Source organism: Lutra lutra, chromosome 4 (genome assembly GCF_902655055.1).
Source record: "Lutra lutra chromosome 4, mLutLut1.2, whole genome shotgun sequence".
Lineage (NCBI taxonomy): Eukaryota > Metazoa > Chordata > Mammalia > Carnivora > Mustelidae > Lutra > Lutra lutra.
In genome coordinates, this window is record NC_062281.1 from 57,712,828 (window position 1) to 57,733,159 (window position 20,332).

The 20,332-nt window shown below is 38.2% G+C and overlaps 1 long non-coding RNA gene across 2 annotated transcripts; it reads right to left on the reverse strand.

The window, feature by feature from the left end:
• Positions 1 to 1,483: 1,483 nt before the first annotated feature.
• Positions 1,484 to 20,055, reverse strand: LOC125097858 (uncharacterized). Of its 2 annotated transcripts, XR_007126638.1 has the most exons (4): positions 19,864 to 20,055; positions 10,066 to 10,238; positions 7,380 to 7,560; positions 1,484 to 3,652 (listed from the first exon to the last, which is right to left on the reverse strand). It is a non-coding gene; the product is annotated as an uncharacterized LOC125097858 (long non-coding RNA). The 2 variants fall into 2 exon arrangements; XR_007126639.1 differs by lacking the exon at positions 10,066 to 10,238.
• Positions 20,056 to 20,332: the final 277 nt, after the last annotated feature.

Here is a 20,332-nt window from a genome sequence, read left to right on the forward strand (position 1 = left end):
TCTCCTACAGGGAGAGTATAATCGTCAATGGGAAGCAGCTATAAGCAGTAAGAAGTCTGGATGAGCAAACAAACAGGAAAGGTTGCAAAGGCATCTAGGAGTCTGGTGGTAGGTAAAATTGGGTAAGATTCGGGGAGAAGAGCAAGTCATGCAGAAATTAAGTAGGAGATGGACAAAGCTCACAGTTTGGTCAAAGGCTTGATGACACCACCTATTGCAACTGGGGCATAAGCAAGGGGTAAGACCTTCCTTAGGCCTGATGCTGAGTCAACAAATCACTGTCCCAAAGCCCATTAATATTTCTCAACTATGGACAGAATTGGTCCTGGGCCCAGACCAGCAGAAAAATGATTGAGATAGTGTGTGCCAAGTGTCTAACAGAAAAGAGACACTTCACTAACACCATTTCCTTTTTTATTTTCTTCATTCTTTCATTGGGGGGGCCAGAAATAGAAAAATCACACAACTAAAACACTCACTATACTTGTGCAGTGTATACCCAATCCCATCAACATCTGACCACCTGGATTCTTAGCCTAGCATTTCCATTATTTGTTTTACAACCACTGATAGCATTAGGCTCATATGAAATATTATGTGCTATGAATAGACAATAAATACAGAATTATTGGCCTTGGGAAATAATAAGTAGAGTTAATGAAGGAAAGCAACAAGCAAAGGGACCTGGATTTCAGAATCCCAGCAAAGTAGCTCGAGGCCCTCTCAGAACATTTAAGAAACTCCACATGTAGGAAGGAGGACACCATTACTTCTCATCAACTCCATGGATGCTGTTGAGTGTGGTTATTGGAAATAAAAGGCTGGTATTCATTCAGAATAACTTGCTAATTTGTACAAGTAAAGAGAGTAAAAGAATTGGTTAAAATATTATACCAGTGTCTTCTTTATGACTGCTCTATTCCAAAATTTTTGCATTGATACCCCCCCTACCCTCCCCTCCTTTTGGATCTGATAAAATATAGCACTCAATAATTTCCTCTAGAATTCTTCTATTACTTGGTATCAGTGCCCAACAAACATGAGTGGTTGTATTTTTTGGTCAAGACATGTATGGGGGTGGAATATAGTTTTCAGATTTGACATTGACTAACGCCGACATTGCAATATAACGGCAATTAAGTATAATTCTGAAAAAAAGAGAGAATAATGATCTACTGAAACAAATTCCTCCTATCCTTGTCAATTAATTCTAGTCTAACAAGTTTCTCCCTCGCTACAGTTATATCCACCCACAGTAATCTTCACATAGTCATAGACTTTTTAGTACTTGAAAGTTTAAAAATCCATGTGAACTAGTTTTCTTCAATTATATTGGGATTTACTTATCTTTTCTAGTAATAGGCAGTCATCACAACATTATTAAAAGTTAACTTTTTTCTTTCCTGACTAGGACATGATACGGTTATGAGAATTTGATTAGGTTAAAATTATAATGACATATGTTAATTTTATGACTCTCACCTGAAAATGATGCAAAAATTTTAATCCAGAATTTTTTTAAAAATACAGACTTGATATGTGATGAAAGAAAACTTGTTAAATTTTACATCAAAATAACTGCTAAAAAGAAACTATGAACACATTTAATATAGGACGTTGTAACAATTAGTGTTCACTCCTGCCAACAGGTTATTTTCTCCATTTATGATTTTAGGTTTTACAGTGTAATCATCAGTCCAGTAATAGCTAATCAGGACATAAAATAAAGTTAAAATGTTTTACCAGCCTTATAAACATTTGTGCTGCTAGGTTTTTCACTAGTTGAAAGCAACAAGACAGCCTGTTAGGTAGCTGAATATAGAGTATATTGGAATTGCGCCATATGCTGTTTCAAAGAAACATCGACTTAGCTAAGAACATGCTTTTGATTTATTAGTTGACTTCTGTGCAGACATAAGTGATTTCTTGATTCTTTTATTCGTGTCACACTTTTGATGCAATCAACCCTCATGTTCTCTTCTCCTTTTCTTCAATTCCTGGGAGAAAATACGATCAATCACTGAGGAAATGTGGTAGGGTAACAGCCCTTTTTCTAATACAATTTTCTTTTTTTATCCTGCTGTTTTAAAAAATATATTTTTGAGAGAGAAAATAAATGAGGTGATTTAGTGGTGATCTTCCTCTCTGCACATTTTCAAATTTGGCCTGCCTTGATTTGTCAATTTTGATATTGGAAATTGATAGAAAATGATAAAATTCCTCTTACTCTTATACTAATTTGTTCCTAAGGGGAAAAAAACAGTTACAGTTTGTCATATCATCCCATAACTAGAATTCTAAAATAAAAATGGGATTTGAAAGACTAGACAAGTAATCGGTATTTGCCTCAGATGCCAAGTGCCAAGCCCAATAAAGGAAGTGCATTTTATTATGACTTAGCACTTACCAAAAACATACTACATGATGAGGATTATGCCCTTTGGCATAATGTCCTTTACCTGGATTATCGCAGATATTGTTCCAATAATTCATAATTCTAATATTGGCCTTAGCCCCATTTTGCAGTACAGGAACTGAGTCTCAGGACTTACATCACTGTCCAAGGTCACACAGCTAGTAAGTTACAGAGTCATGATTCAAACCAAGGCCACTTGCCTTCATGGCCTGCAATCCTAAATTGTTCCCTCTCTTATCAACTTTAAAAAATGGTAAATCACCTAGACTTCCTTAGCTTCTGTTTCCTATTCTGTTCTCTAAAGCATGAATAATATCATCTACCCCTTCAGACAGTTGGGAAGAGTAAGCTGATTAAAAAATGTGTGAAGAGTTGAGAGCAGTAAGGTATAGACTTTCATGGATCTAAGGAAATTTTAAAGGCTTTCTCTTCTTAGAGATTAAATTTTCATAAGTGACCTGCCCAGATTTTCTTACAGCTAAGAACCTTCACTGAATCACACAACTATTTTAGAATCAAGGCTAGAACCCAGTCAACTATATTCTTTATCCAGCTAGCTTGAAATGGAACCTGATCATTTCTGTACTTTGAATACTCACTGAACAGCCATCTGATATAACAGGAAAACAAACATTTCAAATTGAAAGGATAAGACAAACTGTTACTATCACTAAAACTACTTAGGGAGCCTTCATGCCAAGTGGTAAGGTGAAATACAGGGTAGGTTTCAGGGATTCTACAGACCAGACCAATGGATGAGATGGGGATAAAGTACTAAAATACATATAATTATTCCCATTCTCCCACTTTCTGAGAAGTAAAGATACTCTGGATACTGGTTTGGTTTATCCCAATTGAGGGGGTTGGCAGAAATGCAGAAATGAAGAAACACAGAGGAAGTGAGAGATTTCTTTACATAATGAAACATAAGACATAGATTCTGTTCCTCTTGAATCCATCATAATTAGAGTCCAACCTTATTACTCCACCAAAAGTGCTTTAGCCCAGGTCACCAATGACCCATGTGGTTCAAGCAAGTAGTCAATTTTCAGGCTACATCCAGCTTGACTTTTCAACAACATTGAGCTCAATTGCTAGTTTCCACCTAAAATCCCTTTTCTTGCTTTTTCTCCTCCCTCCTTGGTTTCTCCTCCTCATTCTCCTCAACTGGATCCTCCTCTTCTCCCTGATTCTTAAATGTTGGAGCGTCCCAGGGCTGGTCCTTGCTCCTCTTTTCTATGTGTTGTCACAGAAATGAAAACAACAACAAAAACATGAGTGAATTTCTAGCAAAGACAGGTAAGACAAATAGGCAAAAGTGAGGAGCTAACCTAGATAACAAGACTGTTTGTAGAAGTTTTGAAAATGCATGAGAGGAAGAACAAAGACATGGAACCCAGTGATTGTCTGAATGTCTAATGAACAGGATTTTCCACAACATGGTATTTCTAACATACACAAAATGATCTAGTAACAGTATTGCAAGTAGGAGGTGAAGGCTAAAAGGAGTGTGAGAACTAGAAAATGTAAAACAAGCAGGATGAGGGTCCACATGGGATTGTGTGAGCAAATGCCCTACGGCAGAATAAAGCAAAATCTTTCAGGTGGTCAAAATGCCTTGAAGAAAGACATCAAAAGAAGTGGCTCTCCTTTAAATGAATGTACCCTTAAGTTACCAGCAGTTGAGCCTAGGGAAAGAGACATGTCTCAAAAAAATCATGGGTGTGACTATTGGTAAATCAAGTTAACCAGAATTAAAGATGCAAAGCTATGTTTTTATGAAAGTTGTGTTGTCACCAGCCTGGACTCAAAGAGGATTGTGACCATTTATTACTATGTCCATTGATCTCCTACCATTCAGAAGCCGAAAGCGGAAGCTGAGAAAAATCACTCAGTCTTCAGAGAAGGGAGAGTCTCCAATGCCTTCTGCATGTGCAGTCAAGGAGGATTATGCAGATGGAAGGGGACAGAACTAATAAGGGTCTCGGAAAATAGTGGAAAACTGGAAATTAATCAAATAACATTTCTGTTTTCCCATGGTAGAGGGCTATGTTGGTCTAGTTCCTCTGGATGCAAAGGGAGGATTAAACACGGAACAATCTTACTAGGGAAAAATCCTATATGAAAAGAGAGAGAGCAAGATGCAGCTGAGAGAGCCATCAGACCATGACACAAGTATGTCCATGACTGAAGGGGAGAAAGAGAAAACACTGGGAAGCGTTCTAGACTGCTAAGAAGTTTAAGCAAAGTCTAACAAAGCCATGAGGGAGTTGGCATTTCCCAGTCAACCCACTCATAATTCAAGCTTGGCCTTTTTCTTCCTTTTTCCATATGTGAATATTGTCATTTGTCCCATATGAATGTGAACTGTTTCTGGTCCCCTTTTATAACTGGAATGAAAAATAATGCATTTTACAAGTCAATGGCCACATCCTTATACCTGAGGCCTTAATTGAACTATTTTAGCAACAACACCGTATCTGGCAACAACAGCTTCAATTGGGATTACTACTTGGTTAGGCCTACAGTAGTTGATAGCCATTTTCCTGGATCCATCTGGTCTCTGCAGGGGCCAGGCTGGGCAAATAACTTGAGATATAATAGAGACCACCACCCCTGCATCATCTAGGTCTTTAATAGTGACACTAATCTCCACCATTCCCACTGGGATAAAACACTGTTTTGATTTTCTATCTTGGCTGGGAGTTAGAGGGGATTAGTTTTAGAGGTTTCCATTTGGCCTTCCCCATTATAATATCACTTACTCTGCAGGCCAGGGACCCAACGTGGCAGTTAATCTCATTCCAAGTATATATCGATTCTGATTCGCATTCAGGCCTGGGGAAATGACCATTGGGTCTATGGAACAAGTGGACGCACTGTGAGCTGAATTTTAGTCAGGACTTTATTTACTATTTATTTACTTCATTTACTATTACCTGGTCTCCATCGCCCCACTCCAACAGGAGACCAGGAGGACCCGTTGGTCTCTGGTTATCAATGTCATCTCAGACCCTGAGTCCAATAGTCATCATAAATCTTGTTATTCCTCTTTCCCCAGTGTACTCTTACCCAGATAAAAGACTGTTTAAGTCTCCTTGGGTACGGATAGGAGAATTGCCATGGTATATACTTTTCTTGGGGTTGAAGAGCCCTTCCTCTTAGGGACCTAGACACTTGTTTAGTCAGTGGGTTCCAGACCTGAAAATTGACTGTCTCTGAGAACTGAGCAAGGGATCTTAGTTTTTTATTGTGCAGGACTGTTCTCAGCCTCTTGTTCATTTATCATTTTCTCTTTTCTGCCCCCCCCTTTCCTTTCTTCCTCTCTTTCTCTCTTTTTTACTTATTGATGTTAGGCAGCACTATTATATGCCCTTGGGGACACATGCTTTATTTACCATCTCTCCAACTCCTGGTGACCTTGCCAGATTTTAAAATAATTGTGGCCTGCTGGCTTCTGGTGCCACCACCTGGCCTCTACTACTGATGGGCCCCATAGGACATCAACTCATGAAGTGAGCAGAGCTCTGTGACCAGCTAGCATCATTACTGGCCTATATCTTTCTCACCAGCACATACCTGATGACTTTAGTGAATGGTATGTCCTCTCAACCCTCCCATGGGACCCAATCTCATGGTGGATTTTCTGGCCTTGCCTAATATACCCACTCCAACATGCCCACTTCTCTAAAGCATTTCTGCCCCCTTTCTCTACCATCTTCCAGGCCAACTCAGACATTCCTAACTTACTGAGAGTTGGCCATTATTTTTCTAGGGTTCTAGGAGCCACCACAGTAGCACACTGTCCCATGCCTAGGGTCTTTGCTATGGTGGTCATCCTTATTTCCCAAGAAAGTGCCCCTGACCCCTTGACCATGCACCCTTAAAAAAATCCCATCCCTACTTATTGGTCTGGCAGCCAGGGACAGTGATGAGGGTAAATCTGAACAGAACACAAGAAGAGGCTTCTGCAGCATCTTCCAGCCTAGCTAAAGTGCCAGCCCTTTCTATGGAAGGGAATGCTGGTCACCTCCACACATCTAAAGGGTTCAGAGGGACAATAGAGTCAGCATCCTCAGGCATATCCAGAGTTCTCTGTACCACTTCTCAGGATCCCCACGTGTTCCCTACTAGGCCTTTGAGCTTCCCCTAACAGATCTACCTTGGCTGATTGTCCAACATCTCTGCAACTCTCAGAATTAGTTCTCCTCCCAGCCATTTGACTGTACCTGCCTTTAAATACTGCAAAAACCACTCAAGCTCCCTAATTTTCACATTTAGTCATTAACCATTAAAAATTAGAGGGCAAACTTCTATTGTCCTTATTCTCCACAGCTTCATTTCAATATGGCAGTAGCCAGCCAACTCCACTGTCTTTTTTTTTTTTAAGATTTATTTATGTGAGAGACAGAAAGTGAGAGAGAGAGTGAGAGAGAGAGCATGCACAAACAAACAGGGGGTGGGGCAGAGGGAGAGAATCTTCAAGCAGACTGCCCACTGAGTGGGAAGCCTGATGCAGGGCTCAATCTCATGACCCATGAGATCATGACCTGAACTGAAACCAAGAGTCAGAAGCTTAACTGACTGAGCCACTCAGGTGCCTCTCCACTGTCTTTGTAGGCTTGGCTGCCCTGTTTTGGTCATCTGTGGCCATACCTAACGCTCCCATGCCAGTGACTTATATCTTTAGTACAATGTTTGGTTCATTTGTGGCTGATTGGAAGGATGATTTCAGTTTAGTCCGGTTTCCATCTCATGTAATGGCCCAAAGCAAAGCCAGCTTCACAGGCATGTGACTTATGCAGGGCCTTGCACTCAGAAGGGCTCTTCTATTTTAACCATGCAATTCTCAGTTATTTCATATTTGAACTTGTTTTGTAAGTAAAGTCCAGTGGGACAATGGAACATACATGTGAGCAGAGGAGACAAAGTAAAATGCATGTCAGACTGTTTTATTTCTTACCTCCCAATCTCAATGTGTGTTCATGAGGTCCATGAACACAGGAATTCAAGGATACCACACAATAAGCTGAAGTTTAGAGAGACTCAAATCAAGCACACAGTAAGTGTGTTGTGTCTACAACTGAGTGAGCAAGGACACCAATAATCCCAAGAGGCTATGCTTTCTATTCCAACCAGAATTGCTTCAAACACAGAGAGAAAACAATGGTGTTTTTAAAAATATGAACAGTCAAGAAACTTTATCATATTCTTTCTTATGTTAGCTCCCTGTATTAGTGAACTACTTTATATTAAAAATGATGACACAGAAGCAAAGAAAAAACAGGGCGACCCACATTTCCTTCTCCTTTCAGTCCTTCTTTACTCATCAATAAATCAGAAGTAGAAAGTATTAGTAAAATGTGTGTATGTCAGTAAGTGATATAAGAAGAGTTGAGTTAGTTTTGTGCAGTTTCCACTGTTCTGATACTGGGGAAAAAAAGATATTCAGTTATAAGCTACAAAAAAAAGCTACAGTTTTGGTGATTTCACATATAAGCCAAATGTTCTTATATTTGCATTTAAAATAGACATTGCACAATATAAAGACAAATGGCAAAATCAATGCTAATAATTTAAACCTTAAATTTTCCTTACTTAGAACAACATTAAATGGCAAATTAAAAATACCATGACAATAGAGACAATGAAGGGAAAACCTTTACATTTTAGTAACTTTAATGATACATTTCCCCCCTACTTTTTGGAAAAGAGGCCCCATATTTTCATTTTGAACTGAGCGCTGCAAATTAGGGAGCCAACCTTGGTCACCAGCTAGTTATTTAGCTTCTCCCCACTTCACTTATTTATTATGGAGTCATTAAGTGAAAAGCAGGTTCTGGCTGCAGGTGCTCAAGTCCCTGAATGTGGCTCCCAGCCGATGTGCAGGTTGATCTGTCGGGAGGAAGCATGTCCTAGTAATTAAGAAGACATATATCAGAGTTGGAGAAACTAGTGCAAATCCTGACCTGTTGCCTTTATGATCAGGGACAATTTACTTAATCTCTGTGCCTCATTTTCTTCATCTGTAAAGTGGGATTGTGATTATAACAACGTCTGCTACACAAAGTTATGAATATTAAGTGATCTAATGTATATAAAACATTTTGAATAGTGCCTGGCATACAGACACTATTAATATAAATATTATCTACTAATATTATTTCACAAAATAGAGGGAAATAGCATAACCTTAAGCAGAAATATGAGCCACTTACACTTCATTATAAATAAGTATTGTGTTAAAGGTTAGCATTATTTTTTAAAATTATACCTCAGAAATATTTTCCTTCACTAATATTACTTAAACATATTTGGATATGGTATAAGATTTTGATAGGTGAGCAGAAATCCATCATGATATCATGATTACCACAAAATGAGCAGTTTTTGGTCATTTTAAGCTTATGAGTAGCGTTCAGGCATGACTTCGGGTAGTCAGCCTGTAGAGATGCAGACTACACTATTGCGACATTTTGTTTAAGCTACAATTGCTTGGAAAGGAGGAGAAATTTATGAAATTTTATTTCCTAAGTTAAATGTTTATTTGGTAATTCACTAATCACTAACCAGATAGAAAAAAGAAAAATAACTCAGAGCAAAGCTAGCTGAAACAAACTGGCCTTCGTGTATCCTAGAGACTCACCAAAGTTTGGATGTTCCAGAACACACAGATCATACATTATATTCATGTAACACAACTTGGAAGGTTCAGTACTATAGAGAATAGAGCCTGAACTTAGCTACAACTGGGAAGTAATGTTTGTAATTAGAGAGACCTAAGTCCCCATTTCTCTAAACAGCTATGGAACTCTTCCATATTCCAAATCCCTTTGGAAGTACGTGAATGTAAAGAGGAAACAAGTGCCCAGCCTCGATAATTAAAAATACCACTGCAACATTTATCTTTAAAGAGAGTTTTGCATGCTGGGAAAAGGAAGATTTCAACCCGATTCTCAGTAAAATAATCTTTAATTTGACAAAGTACTCACAAAAAATATTTTATTAAAGAAACCAAAGCATGCCTTTTCCCTTTTAGGTTAATCCCATTCTCCTGCAAAATGTCCTGGGCATTTGATTCTTTTATTGTCATTCACGTGTTCATGTCTTAGTGCTTTTCTCCTCTCCTAGTATATAAGCACTTTCACATAAGTGTTTATATCCTTCCACAGTGATTTAGTGTCATACAAGCAGTAAAAATCTCATTTCATTGACTGTCATTGGATTAGTTAAACTTAGTAAGATTTTATAACAAAGATAATTTTTAAATGATAGAATTTGAAAGGAATATAGAAATCAGAGATTTTATACTATCTTTCTATAATAATGGCTAAAAAGAACACTGTGAAGTTATTAAACCTCCATAAGTTGAATATTACAAAACAAAACACTTAGAGATGGTATAGCAATTTCAGGTCTCACTTGTTTACCAATTCTCAGTGCTACTTTTCTCCTAAGTTTCTGGAATCAAAATGGATTAAGGCTGTGCCTCTACAACTCTGGATAATGTCAAAGCCTCGCTAAGCACACCACCCTTTGACATTCACTCACCTCAGGATCTGGGTCTAATCCAAAATATCTATAGGCAAGTGGCAACTTACTCTTAGAATGGTGTAAATTTAGAACTGGAAAGGTTCTCAAAAACTTACCCAGTCCATACTCTTCATTTTCACATGCAGTACAAAGGCCCTCAGGAGTTCTGTCATTTTCCCAAGGGCACTCAGCTCAGCAAAGAATGGGAACACAAGCGATCAAGTCTCCTTAACTCCAGGCCCCTTCTTTTAACCTGACAGCGTTTACCTTATCCAACTTTCAGGGGAATCTATGACCCAGAGATAATCAGGAGAAATGTTTAGTTATTAGATCCTTCTAAAATGAGTTACAGGAGAAACAATGCACTAATTCATAAACTCAAGAGAATCAAGACTTCTGGATGCTTCCCAGGCTGTTTAGAAATCATGTGAAATCCCCCATACACCTATATAAATCTTTATTCTACTTCCTATATTTTGGAGGCACGCAGAATATTGACTGCAGACTAGTCCTGAACCTCTGATGTAATGAGCCAACAGCTCTTGTTTGAAACACCTTATCATGGTTTCCAAGGCTTCTTTTTGAAGAAACTCCCTGCCCCTAGGAGTCACTGCAATCCTCCAGGGTTGGGAGCTGGGCTGGGGATGAAGCGATGCATTGAATGTTGAGGTTGCAAAGTTTAATGGTGTCAGGTTGAATAACTGCCATATTTTTTTTTTCTTCTCCTCTCTAACTTCCTCTGTTATAACAGTAAGATATACAGTACAAACACTTACATACATGTAGAAAAGGGAGAGATTTTATAAGGAAATGACTTCAGGCTTATTCCTCTAGGGCTGGTGCAGAATTTGTCTGCCTGAGAGGTGGAGGGAGTATCCTCCCCTAAATTATGAGATCAAAAATAAGAAGAAGAGGAGCCAAATTGGGGTGAGGCTAAGAATTTAGGATTTAGCCTCTCTTATGGATGTAATTATGTTATTGTGGAAAACTTGCAGACATAGAAAAGATAGCTTCAAAAAATACATGGAGACAGCATAGAGGCCCACATATTTAAGTGTAGAATTGACTTGAAACTGCAATCATACAGAATTGTCCTTTAGAATCCTAATCCATTAAAACAAAAAGAAATCTTAGAGGACATGTCAAACAGATGAGAGATTAAGAAACTGAGGTTCGTGACAGTTAAGAGACTATCCAAAGGTCACACAACTGTCAGACACAAATCAAAGTCAGGCCTTTCTATATATTTCATATTTGCAATCACCTGCTTAATACTGTTGTGAAACAAATGTTCAGCCCCAAAATTTAAGAATCAAAATGTAATCTTCTTGAATCTATGGACTGGAGAATTGTGAGACATGTCAAGGACACAGAGAGACTATGGGAAAAGAGAACACATATTTTCCTTTTGTCATTATTTAATGAGCAGTCCGTTCCTCCATGGCCACTGCTTTTGGCTAGGTATGAGCTATGGAAACATTTTTCCTGGATTCATCTATTCCCTGGAAAGGAAACTCAATCTGGCTTAAGAGAAAAAGTTTCTCTCCAAGTAATGATAAATTGTCTAAATTGAAAGCTCACACCATAAACAAATTTGAACAGTACAGACATCTCACAAAATTAAATTTCCATCTAGTGAATTTGAATGATGTTTTGAGAAAAAGAAAGGATAATGTTTTCAGCCCTGCTTTATATGATTTTCCTCTGTAGTAGTGTTTTTAAGGTCCACTCCCAGGTAATTGAGAATACAATCATAATGACTTTTTTATTTCTACATGCCCTACATTTAGTGAAATACTTAATGTGGTTTGAATGTAACCACTAATAGTATTGTTTTTACAAGGAAATAAAAAGGTTTGCAAATTTTGATATTCATGCTGTTTTAGTTTAAATACAAACTGAACACATCCAAGAAATTTAATCACACAAAATGTTCCATGTGCGTTCCTATTTTTCTTTTGCCTTTCACTGGAACTAAATTTCATATTTTAATACAATCTGTATAATCAGTTTCTCCATATTTTGAACTCACTAGTATATTATCTCTATAATAGTTCTGTTGTATAGTTTAAACTAAAATGTAGTTGATTTAAATTACTAGTCAAAAAACTCCAGGATCAACTTTTTATAAAAATTACTCTTAATCTTTTACATAACCAGGCTCCAAATTACCTTTCTAATTTTATCTCTCACTATTCTTCATCCTGCCCCAGCTCTAGACACAATGAGGTGGTGTTTTCTCATGTCTCATGCTTTTCCACCTGTTTTGCTCATCTAATATATTCCTTCCTCTAACAGCCACAAGCCTAAATCCTACCTAGCCTTCAGGAGTGAGATCAGATGGCTCCCTAGCACTTGATCATTTCCTAATACTCTGATCAGGATTAACCTCACTGCTGGTAAACTCTTGGAGCTCTTGCTTTCTTCCTGCTACACCCATATCCTTTTCCCTTACAACACAGATCTTGAAGGAACAATTTACTGACTTATGATAGTCCAACTTGTGATTTTTTGACTTTATGATGATGCAAAAGCAATAAACATTCAGTAGAAACCATACTTTGAATTTTGAATTTGGATCTTTTCCTGGCCTAGCAATAAAAAGTACAATCCTTTCTCATGATGCTGGGCAGTGACAGCAAGCCACAGCTACCAGTCAGCCAAGCAATAGTGATGGTAAAGGGTCAACATGTTTGTGACCATTCTATGCCCACCCAACCATTCTGCTATTCACTTCTAGTACAGTATTCAACAAATTATATGAGATATCCACACTTCATTATAAAATAGGCTTTGTGTTGGATGATTTTGCCCAACTATGAATGTAAATGTTCTGAACACATTTAAGGCAGGCTAGGAGAAACTATGATGTTTGGTAGATTAAGTGTATTAAATGCATCTCTGACTTAGGATAATTTCAACTTACAATGGTTTTATGAGGATAGAACTGTACTGTTTTAAACTGAGGAAGATCTATATTATGGTGGTTAAGAGTGAAAACTCGAGACTCATACAACCTGGGTTCACATCCTACCAATATGTTGACTAACTGGGGATCTTGGGAATGTCCTTTAACCTCTCCATGCTCTAATCTCATTATTTATAAGATGAGATAATTATATTACCTATCTCATAGAGTTGATGCAATAACCTAAGATGATATACATAGAATGATTTGAAAGGTACCTAACATCTAGTAGGTACTCAATAAATGTAAGTTACTATCAAATCTAATTTTATTACTATCATCATCATTATTTCACTAACAACTGGGAGACCTGCAAAGTTGCCTTAATCGTGTCTTTTTTTCCCCTCATCTATAACTAAAACAGTATTAATATCTTAGTATTAGTTATCTATTGATGCATAACAAATTACCCTCATACTTAATGGCTTAAAAATATTTATTGTCTCATGAGTTCTATAGGTCAGGAATCTGAGGGGTGGCTTAGCAGTGTTCTCTGGCTCTGGATCTCTCACAAAGCTGCAATCAAGGTGTTCACTGGGACTGTTCTGATCTCAAGGCTCTATTAGAAAAGGTCCACTTCTAATTTCATGCTCTGGTTGTTGGTTGGATTCAGTTACCCACAAGCTATTGGACCAAGGGCCTTGGTTACTACCTGGCTGTTGGCTGGAGGTTAACCTCAGTTCCTTGAGATGTTGGCTTCTCTATATGGCAACATAACTCATTGTAGCTTGACTCATCAAAACAAGCTAGTAAAAGGGAAACAGAGATAGTATAAGCAAGAGGGGTCACTGTCTTCTGTAACCTAATCCCAGAAATAATATCCTATTGCTATTGTCCTGCTCTGTTTTATTGGGATAGTCCACAGGTCCAGTGCACAACGAAAGGGACAAGATTATACAAGGTCATAGAATATTGGTTATGGGATCATTGAGGGTCATCTTTATAACATGCCTACCACATGTTATAAAGTTATTGTGAAAACTGAATAGGACTGATGTATCTGAAACTCACTGTAGAGTCCTTAGCTCCTAACAGATATTCAACTATATGAGTTTATTCTCTCATCCTTAATAAAAGTCCTTCAAAACAGACACTGAGGGACGCCTGGGTGGCTCAGTTGGTTAAGCAGCTGCCTTCGGCTCAGGTCATGATCCCAGCGTCCTGGGATCGAGTCCCGCATCGGGCTCCTTGCTCGTCAGGGAGCCTGCTTCTCCCTCTGCCTCTGCCTGCCATTCTGTCTGCCTGTGCTCGCTCGCTCTCCCTCGCTCTCTCTGACAAATAAATAAATAAAATCTTTAAAAAAAAAAAAAAAACAGACACTGATCAGTGAGCCCTGTAGTACCTTAACACTATGCTAGGCAGATACCATTCTCTCCAACCACCAGAGGAATAAATGATAAATGATACTGACACAATTGTTCACATTTTAGTTAATATTGTTTCCATTTTCAGAAAGCACAACCTATGTACCTTTTAGCCATAATTCATTTAACAGTACAAGTGTACGGTAGGCAGAATAATGGTCCCCTAAAAATGCCCTTACCTGAACCCCACCCCCCAGGACCCATGAATAAATTACATGGCAAATAGGACTTTGCAGATGCAATTAAGAACCTTGAGATGGGACACTGCCTAGATTATCTATGTGGACCTAATTCTTATCATAGAAATCTTTAAAAACAGGGACCCTTCCCTGTCTGTAGTCAGAGAAAGAGGTGTGACTACAGATTGGTCAGAGATACAACATTGCTGGCTTTGAAGATGGAGAAAAAGGACCATTAGCCAAGGAATGTGGACACCTCCTAGAAGCTGGAAGAGACAAGAAAATGGGTTCAAGACAAGAAAATGGATTCTACCCAAGAGTCTCAAGAGAGGAATGCAACTCTGCTGACAACTTGATCTTAGCCTGGTGAGATTAGTGTTGGACTTTTGGTCCACTGAACCATAAGATAATAAATGTATCTTATTTCTAAGCCATAAGTTTGTAGTAATTTGTTAAATCATGGCAGATCATAGAAAAATAATACAAAGAGAAAATATGTAACTTACTCATGAGAGGAAACATACACAGCACTTTCTAAATGTCTATGAATATACATGTTCATTGTATAATGTAAGATATTAAAAATCATTGAAAGTTAAAAATCTCTAAACATCACAATCACAAAACTCTGGGCTATTTTTTTTTAATCACTGTGTTATAAAGACATTAGCTATCATTAAAAGCAATGAGAATATAAATTATTGTGTTTTCACGCAGCAAGCACCTCTAGAATATATAGTATGTGGTAGACACTACTATAGATACTTTAGAAACATTAACTCATTTGATCTGTTAACCCAAAGAGATGGTTACCATTGCCATCCCGTTTTACAAAGAAGATATAGGCTTCATTAGCTTGCCCAAGAGTGCATATGCAGTAAGTGGCAGAGCCAGAATTCAAAGCTAGGTACTCTGGCTCCAGAGTCCATAATTTTAACTACCAGTTATGATTCTTCTAAAATCATAACCTTATATACTTCCAGTAAGTTGCTTTATATACTGTTTTAGGCTTGAGCAGAATTTTTTTCAATTGTATGTTTTCTGAGTTATTTTTCCTTTTTATCCATTCAACAATTACTAAGCACCTCCTCTGACTTGGGCAAAGAGGTAAAAAGAAATGAATAAAACAATGAGCCTCCCCTTCAATAAATCAGTTTAAGTAACAGGAGACATCCATGTAAATAGATAATGACAAAATAATATAATAAATTCATTCAGGCAAAAACCATCTCTTTTTTAGGAGCATGGTGGGGAGCAAAGAGGGAGGGAGACAAGCAGACTCTGCACTGAATGTGGAGCCCCACACAGGGCTCAATCCCAGGACCCTGAGATCATGACCTGAGCCGAAGCCAAGAGTCACACGCCCAACCTACTGAGCTACTCAGGCTCCCCCAAAACCATCTCTTAATCCCTATCATTAAGTTCATGATTTAGAAGGAAAGACTAGTGCTTAAACAAATAATTGTGATATTTTAAATGCTATAGTAGAAGCACCTAACTGGTGTTTAGAGACTCTAAAGGAATAATGTTTGTAGGAACTGGGGTGTGGGGCAGACACTGAAGGGTTTAAAGAAAGAGAGTAACAGAATAACATGAGTGTAGTACTTTAGAAAGATCACTCTGGTGAGCAGGGAAGAGATTAAAACTGAAGGGAGGTAAGGCTGGAGGCCATGGATTTGTCAGGAAATTATTTAAAGTGCAGAAATGACGAGAGCTTGAAATAAGGCAATGGCAGCAGAGATTATGAGAAGAGAGGGTGGGATTTGGAGTGGTATTAGATGGCATTGTGGCCAGGGGCCCAGGATACGCCATGGGCCTCCCTCAAGGAATAAAAGCAAAAGAACAGTGACAAGTTAGCAATGATGGCTGTATAAACACCAGGCTGACAGATGGTGAGAGGGAGCATTTGGATTTTGTGTCCTGCTACCCTTCTATGTCATTTGGACATTAACCGGGCAAGTACAATCTGGACGAAATGCTTAACAGTGTACAGTCATATAACACTAGAAAATAACTGTACTAAAAAGATGGAAGTTATACTGGAGCGGGGAGAAATCAGTGCCTGAGAAAGGAGATAGCATTGTGGTATATCAAAAGAAAAAATTCAATTAAAAAATTATTTTTAATTTTATTTTTTAAAATCTTACTTTATGAAGAGACTGAAATTACTAAAGGAAACATTTCTTTTTTACAATTAACTACTGTTTTTAAATGTTGAATTGTCACCAATAATTATAGCTAGCAATAGCTTATTTGTTAAGACACTGTTCTAAGTATTGTACATACATGGCCTCATTTAATATTCAAATGTTATTATTAATTCAGTTTATTGTTAAGTGAGACCCATAGAGATTGAGTAACTTGTTCAGGGTCATCCAGTAACTGGTGAAGGTAGAATTGGAAGCCAGATATTGTGACACCAAATCCTGAACCCGTCACTCCATCACTAACCATGTTTAGTAAATACAGACATTCAGAAGTAATTTTTAATATGTTGTGGTTCAGAGCACACAGAGGCTCTGGAACCAGACTGCATAGGCTCAAATCCTCATTTCATCACTTAATAGCCATGAGAAGTTAGGTAAGAGACTTCCCCACTCTGCAACTGTTTTCCTATCTATAAATGGGGATGATATTAGTGCATGTCTCCTAGGGCATTTCTGATGACTAAATGAATAAATGTAGAAAAAGAGTTTAGAATAGTGCCTAGAACATATTACACATCCAATAAAATTTACCTGTTATTATTAACATTATTCTATCCTAAAGTATCGAGAATACTGGTAAGAAATGCTATATATACCACATGGCCCCAATTAAGATCTGCAGTAGACAGAATAATGGCCCCTAAAAATGCCCATGCCCTTATCTCTGGAACCGGTAAATATGCTATCTTACCATGGCAAAAAGAACATGGCAGACATGGGTAAGGTTATGGACCCTGAGATGGAGAGATTATCCACGATTACCTAGGCAGGCCCAATCTAATTAGAGTCTTAAAAGACTGCAATTAGAGAGAAAACAACTGAAGAAAAGGTAAGAGAAATCATGAAAGGCTCTCAATCTATCTGTGCTGGCTTTGAAGAGGAAGAGAGAGGGCCAACACCCAAGGAATATAGATGGCTTGTAGAAGTTGGGAACATGCCTTCAGCTGATGAGCTGACATGGAACCAATACTACCACAGTAAGGAACTGAATGCCATCAACCTGAATAAACAAAAAAAACGAATTCTTCCCTATACCCTGTAGAAAGAAACACAGACCTATGGACGCCTTGATTTTGGCCCAGTGAGATCAGAGTTGGACTTCTGACTACAGAACTGGTGTTGTTTTGAGCTGCTAACTCTGTGGTAATTTGTTACAGCAACAGTAGTAAACTAACATAAGATCTATGTTTAACTTTTTTCTAAAAGACTCAAATATATTGATTTAAGAACTATGTAATATGCTAAAATGGATTTAACTTTTTAAAGTCAGCAATTTTAAACTATGTTAGGGGCATAAATCAATGTCTCCTTTACATTTCTATTATTAAATTCCTTAGAACCTAAAAATTGCTGAAAGGCTAGAAGAAAGTATCATAAATAAGATGCTATTACAATTCTTTTCATCTTTTCCTTTATAGTTAAAGAAATACTCTATTTTTTAAGTTCTTATAATTAATGGATGAATTAATTATACTTTGATTTTTTATTAATATATTTTAAGCCCAAAGCCAAGTCCTAATAAGACTCTTCATTAACACATTGACAGGAATTTATAAATTCTAGGTTTAAACAATTAACATGTTGCATTTACAGAGGTAAAACACTCAAAGGCCAAATACACTATGCCATGGTTATCTACTTTTTCACTGTCTCTGAATTGGTACTCATTAGCTCCAAAAGAGTAAGGGCCATGCCTGGGTGTTCACCTTAATATCAACACTGCTTAGCAATACTCCTGGGCCCCAGCAGGCTTCTGTTAAATAAAGGAATGAAAAACAAATGTATTTTTAAATTAAGTATAGAAAATTAGAAGTAAGGCTTCCCTGAAATTTCAGTTTACTAGCTCACTGGAAAACTAAAGAGGTATACTATATCAAGACATTAAATGATAAAAGTTGGAGCTTATTTTAAACATTTTCAACCAAAATCTTAAATGTTCTACATGTTTTACATTTTTAATCAGATTCATTAAACGTAAGTCAAATATCTTGCTAGCTTAGTACATTTATTATTATTAACAACTATTGTGATGTTTATGTGACATACATAAGGTTCCATGAATTAGAACTTGCTTTCTGAAAATGTCCTCTGTATTACTCTTTTTGGGGTGTTCTCCCACTTCCATAAAAATTAAATAAAGCAAGTGTATCTGCTGGCCTATCTGAAAAGTACAACATGGCTGCCTTCTTTCACAATTACCAAGTGAAAGCCATGGTCTTCCTCAAAAAGATTTTCTTACCCTCCAGAACAGCACCATTCAACACATGTAATCTGAACCACCCATGTAATTTTAAATTTTCAAAAACAGTCCCATATCTACATGTCATCAACATAAAATGAACTAGTTCACATTCTTTCTTTTCCATAATGTATCTGTAGAAATCCAATGTGCATTTTACTTAGACCTCCATTTGGCCTACCCACATTTCAGGTGGCTAGCAACTACTTTATCAGGCAACTGCAGCTCTAGAAAAATCCCCCCTCCCGTGCCTAAGTGAACTACACACCTTATTAACTTGTAGCTGCTAGTCTGTCTCATTTGTACTGTTAGTTCAGGTGCTGGGAAGTTTTGTTTTGTTTTGTTTTGTTTACTAATTCGGGAAAGCATCAACATCATCCTTCTTAGAACTGCTTTTTCCAAGATCTCCTTAACAGATGGAAGACAACAAAATTGCAGCTAGAAGTATGCTAAATTGTACACCTTTGATGTAAAAATGAATTTGAACAGTATTATGATTCATTAATAAATGTTCTTTTATCCCTAATGTTTCATAATCGGGCTAACAGAACCTGAACTCTGTTCCCACAGAAAAATTATTTAAAAAAAAAACTTAAAAAGCTGTCTTGCAATCCTGTTTCTACAGGACACGCTCTGAAACATGTAACAGTCCAGCTGCTGTAGGACTGTGCTCCTGGGGAGAAGAGAGCGGAGTGAGGCAGTAACTAAAACATTCTTTTTTTTTTTTTTTAATTTTATTTATTTATTTGACAGACAGAGATCACAAGTAGGCAGAGAGGCAGGCTGAGACAGAGAGGGGAAGCAGGCTCCCCACCGAGCAGAGAGCCCAATGTGGGGCTCGATCCCAGGACCTTGAAATCATGACCTGAGCGGAAGGCAGAGGCTTTAACCCACTGAGCCACCCAGGTGCCCCAAAACGTTCTTAAGACCTACTACGTGCAAAAAGGTTTACCTAACCTCTCTTCAAAGCTTAGAGCGAACCCTCCAGCTAAGACACTACTGTCCATACTACCGAATCAGGAGGCAGTGGCAGTTCACGGAGCTACATATAATTGCCTGGTGAACGCTCAAAAAATACGTTCCCTCAGGCGCCAGTCCTAGAAATTCAGACTTAGTTACCCAGGGGTGGGCGATCTGGCTGTCCGTGTTCTACGTGTTCCCGGGTCATTCTGACGGGCCCTGCTGCGCCCAGCTGCTCACTCCCCCACGGTGCGAGCGCGTCCAGGGCCTCTCGGGCCAAGGCTGTGGAGCCGGACGGCTAACTGGACTAGTCTACCCTCCTTCCTAAACCTGCAGAAGTCAGCAAGCTACCCACCCACGGCACGCACGCGCAGCAAAAAGGCCCCTGCCCCGAAGCTGCCCCCCGCCTCCCTCGAAGGCTCCTCTCCCCAAAAGGCCATCCCGCTGTGAGCCCTCCACCCAGGGC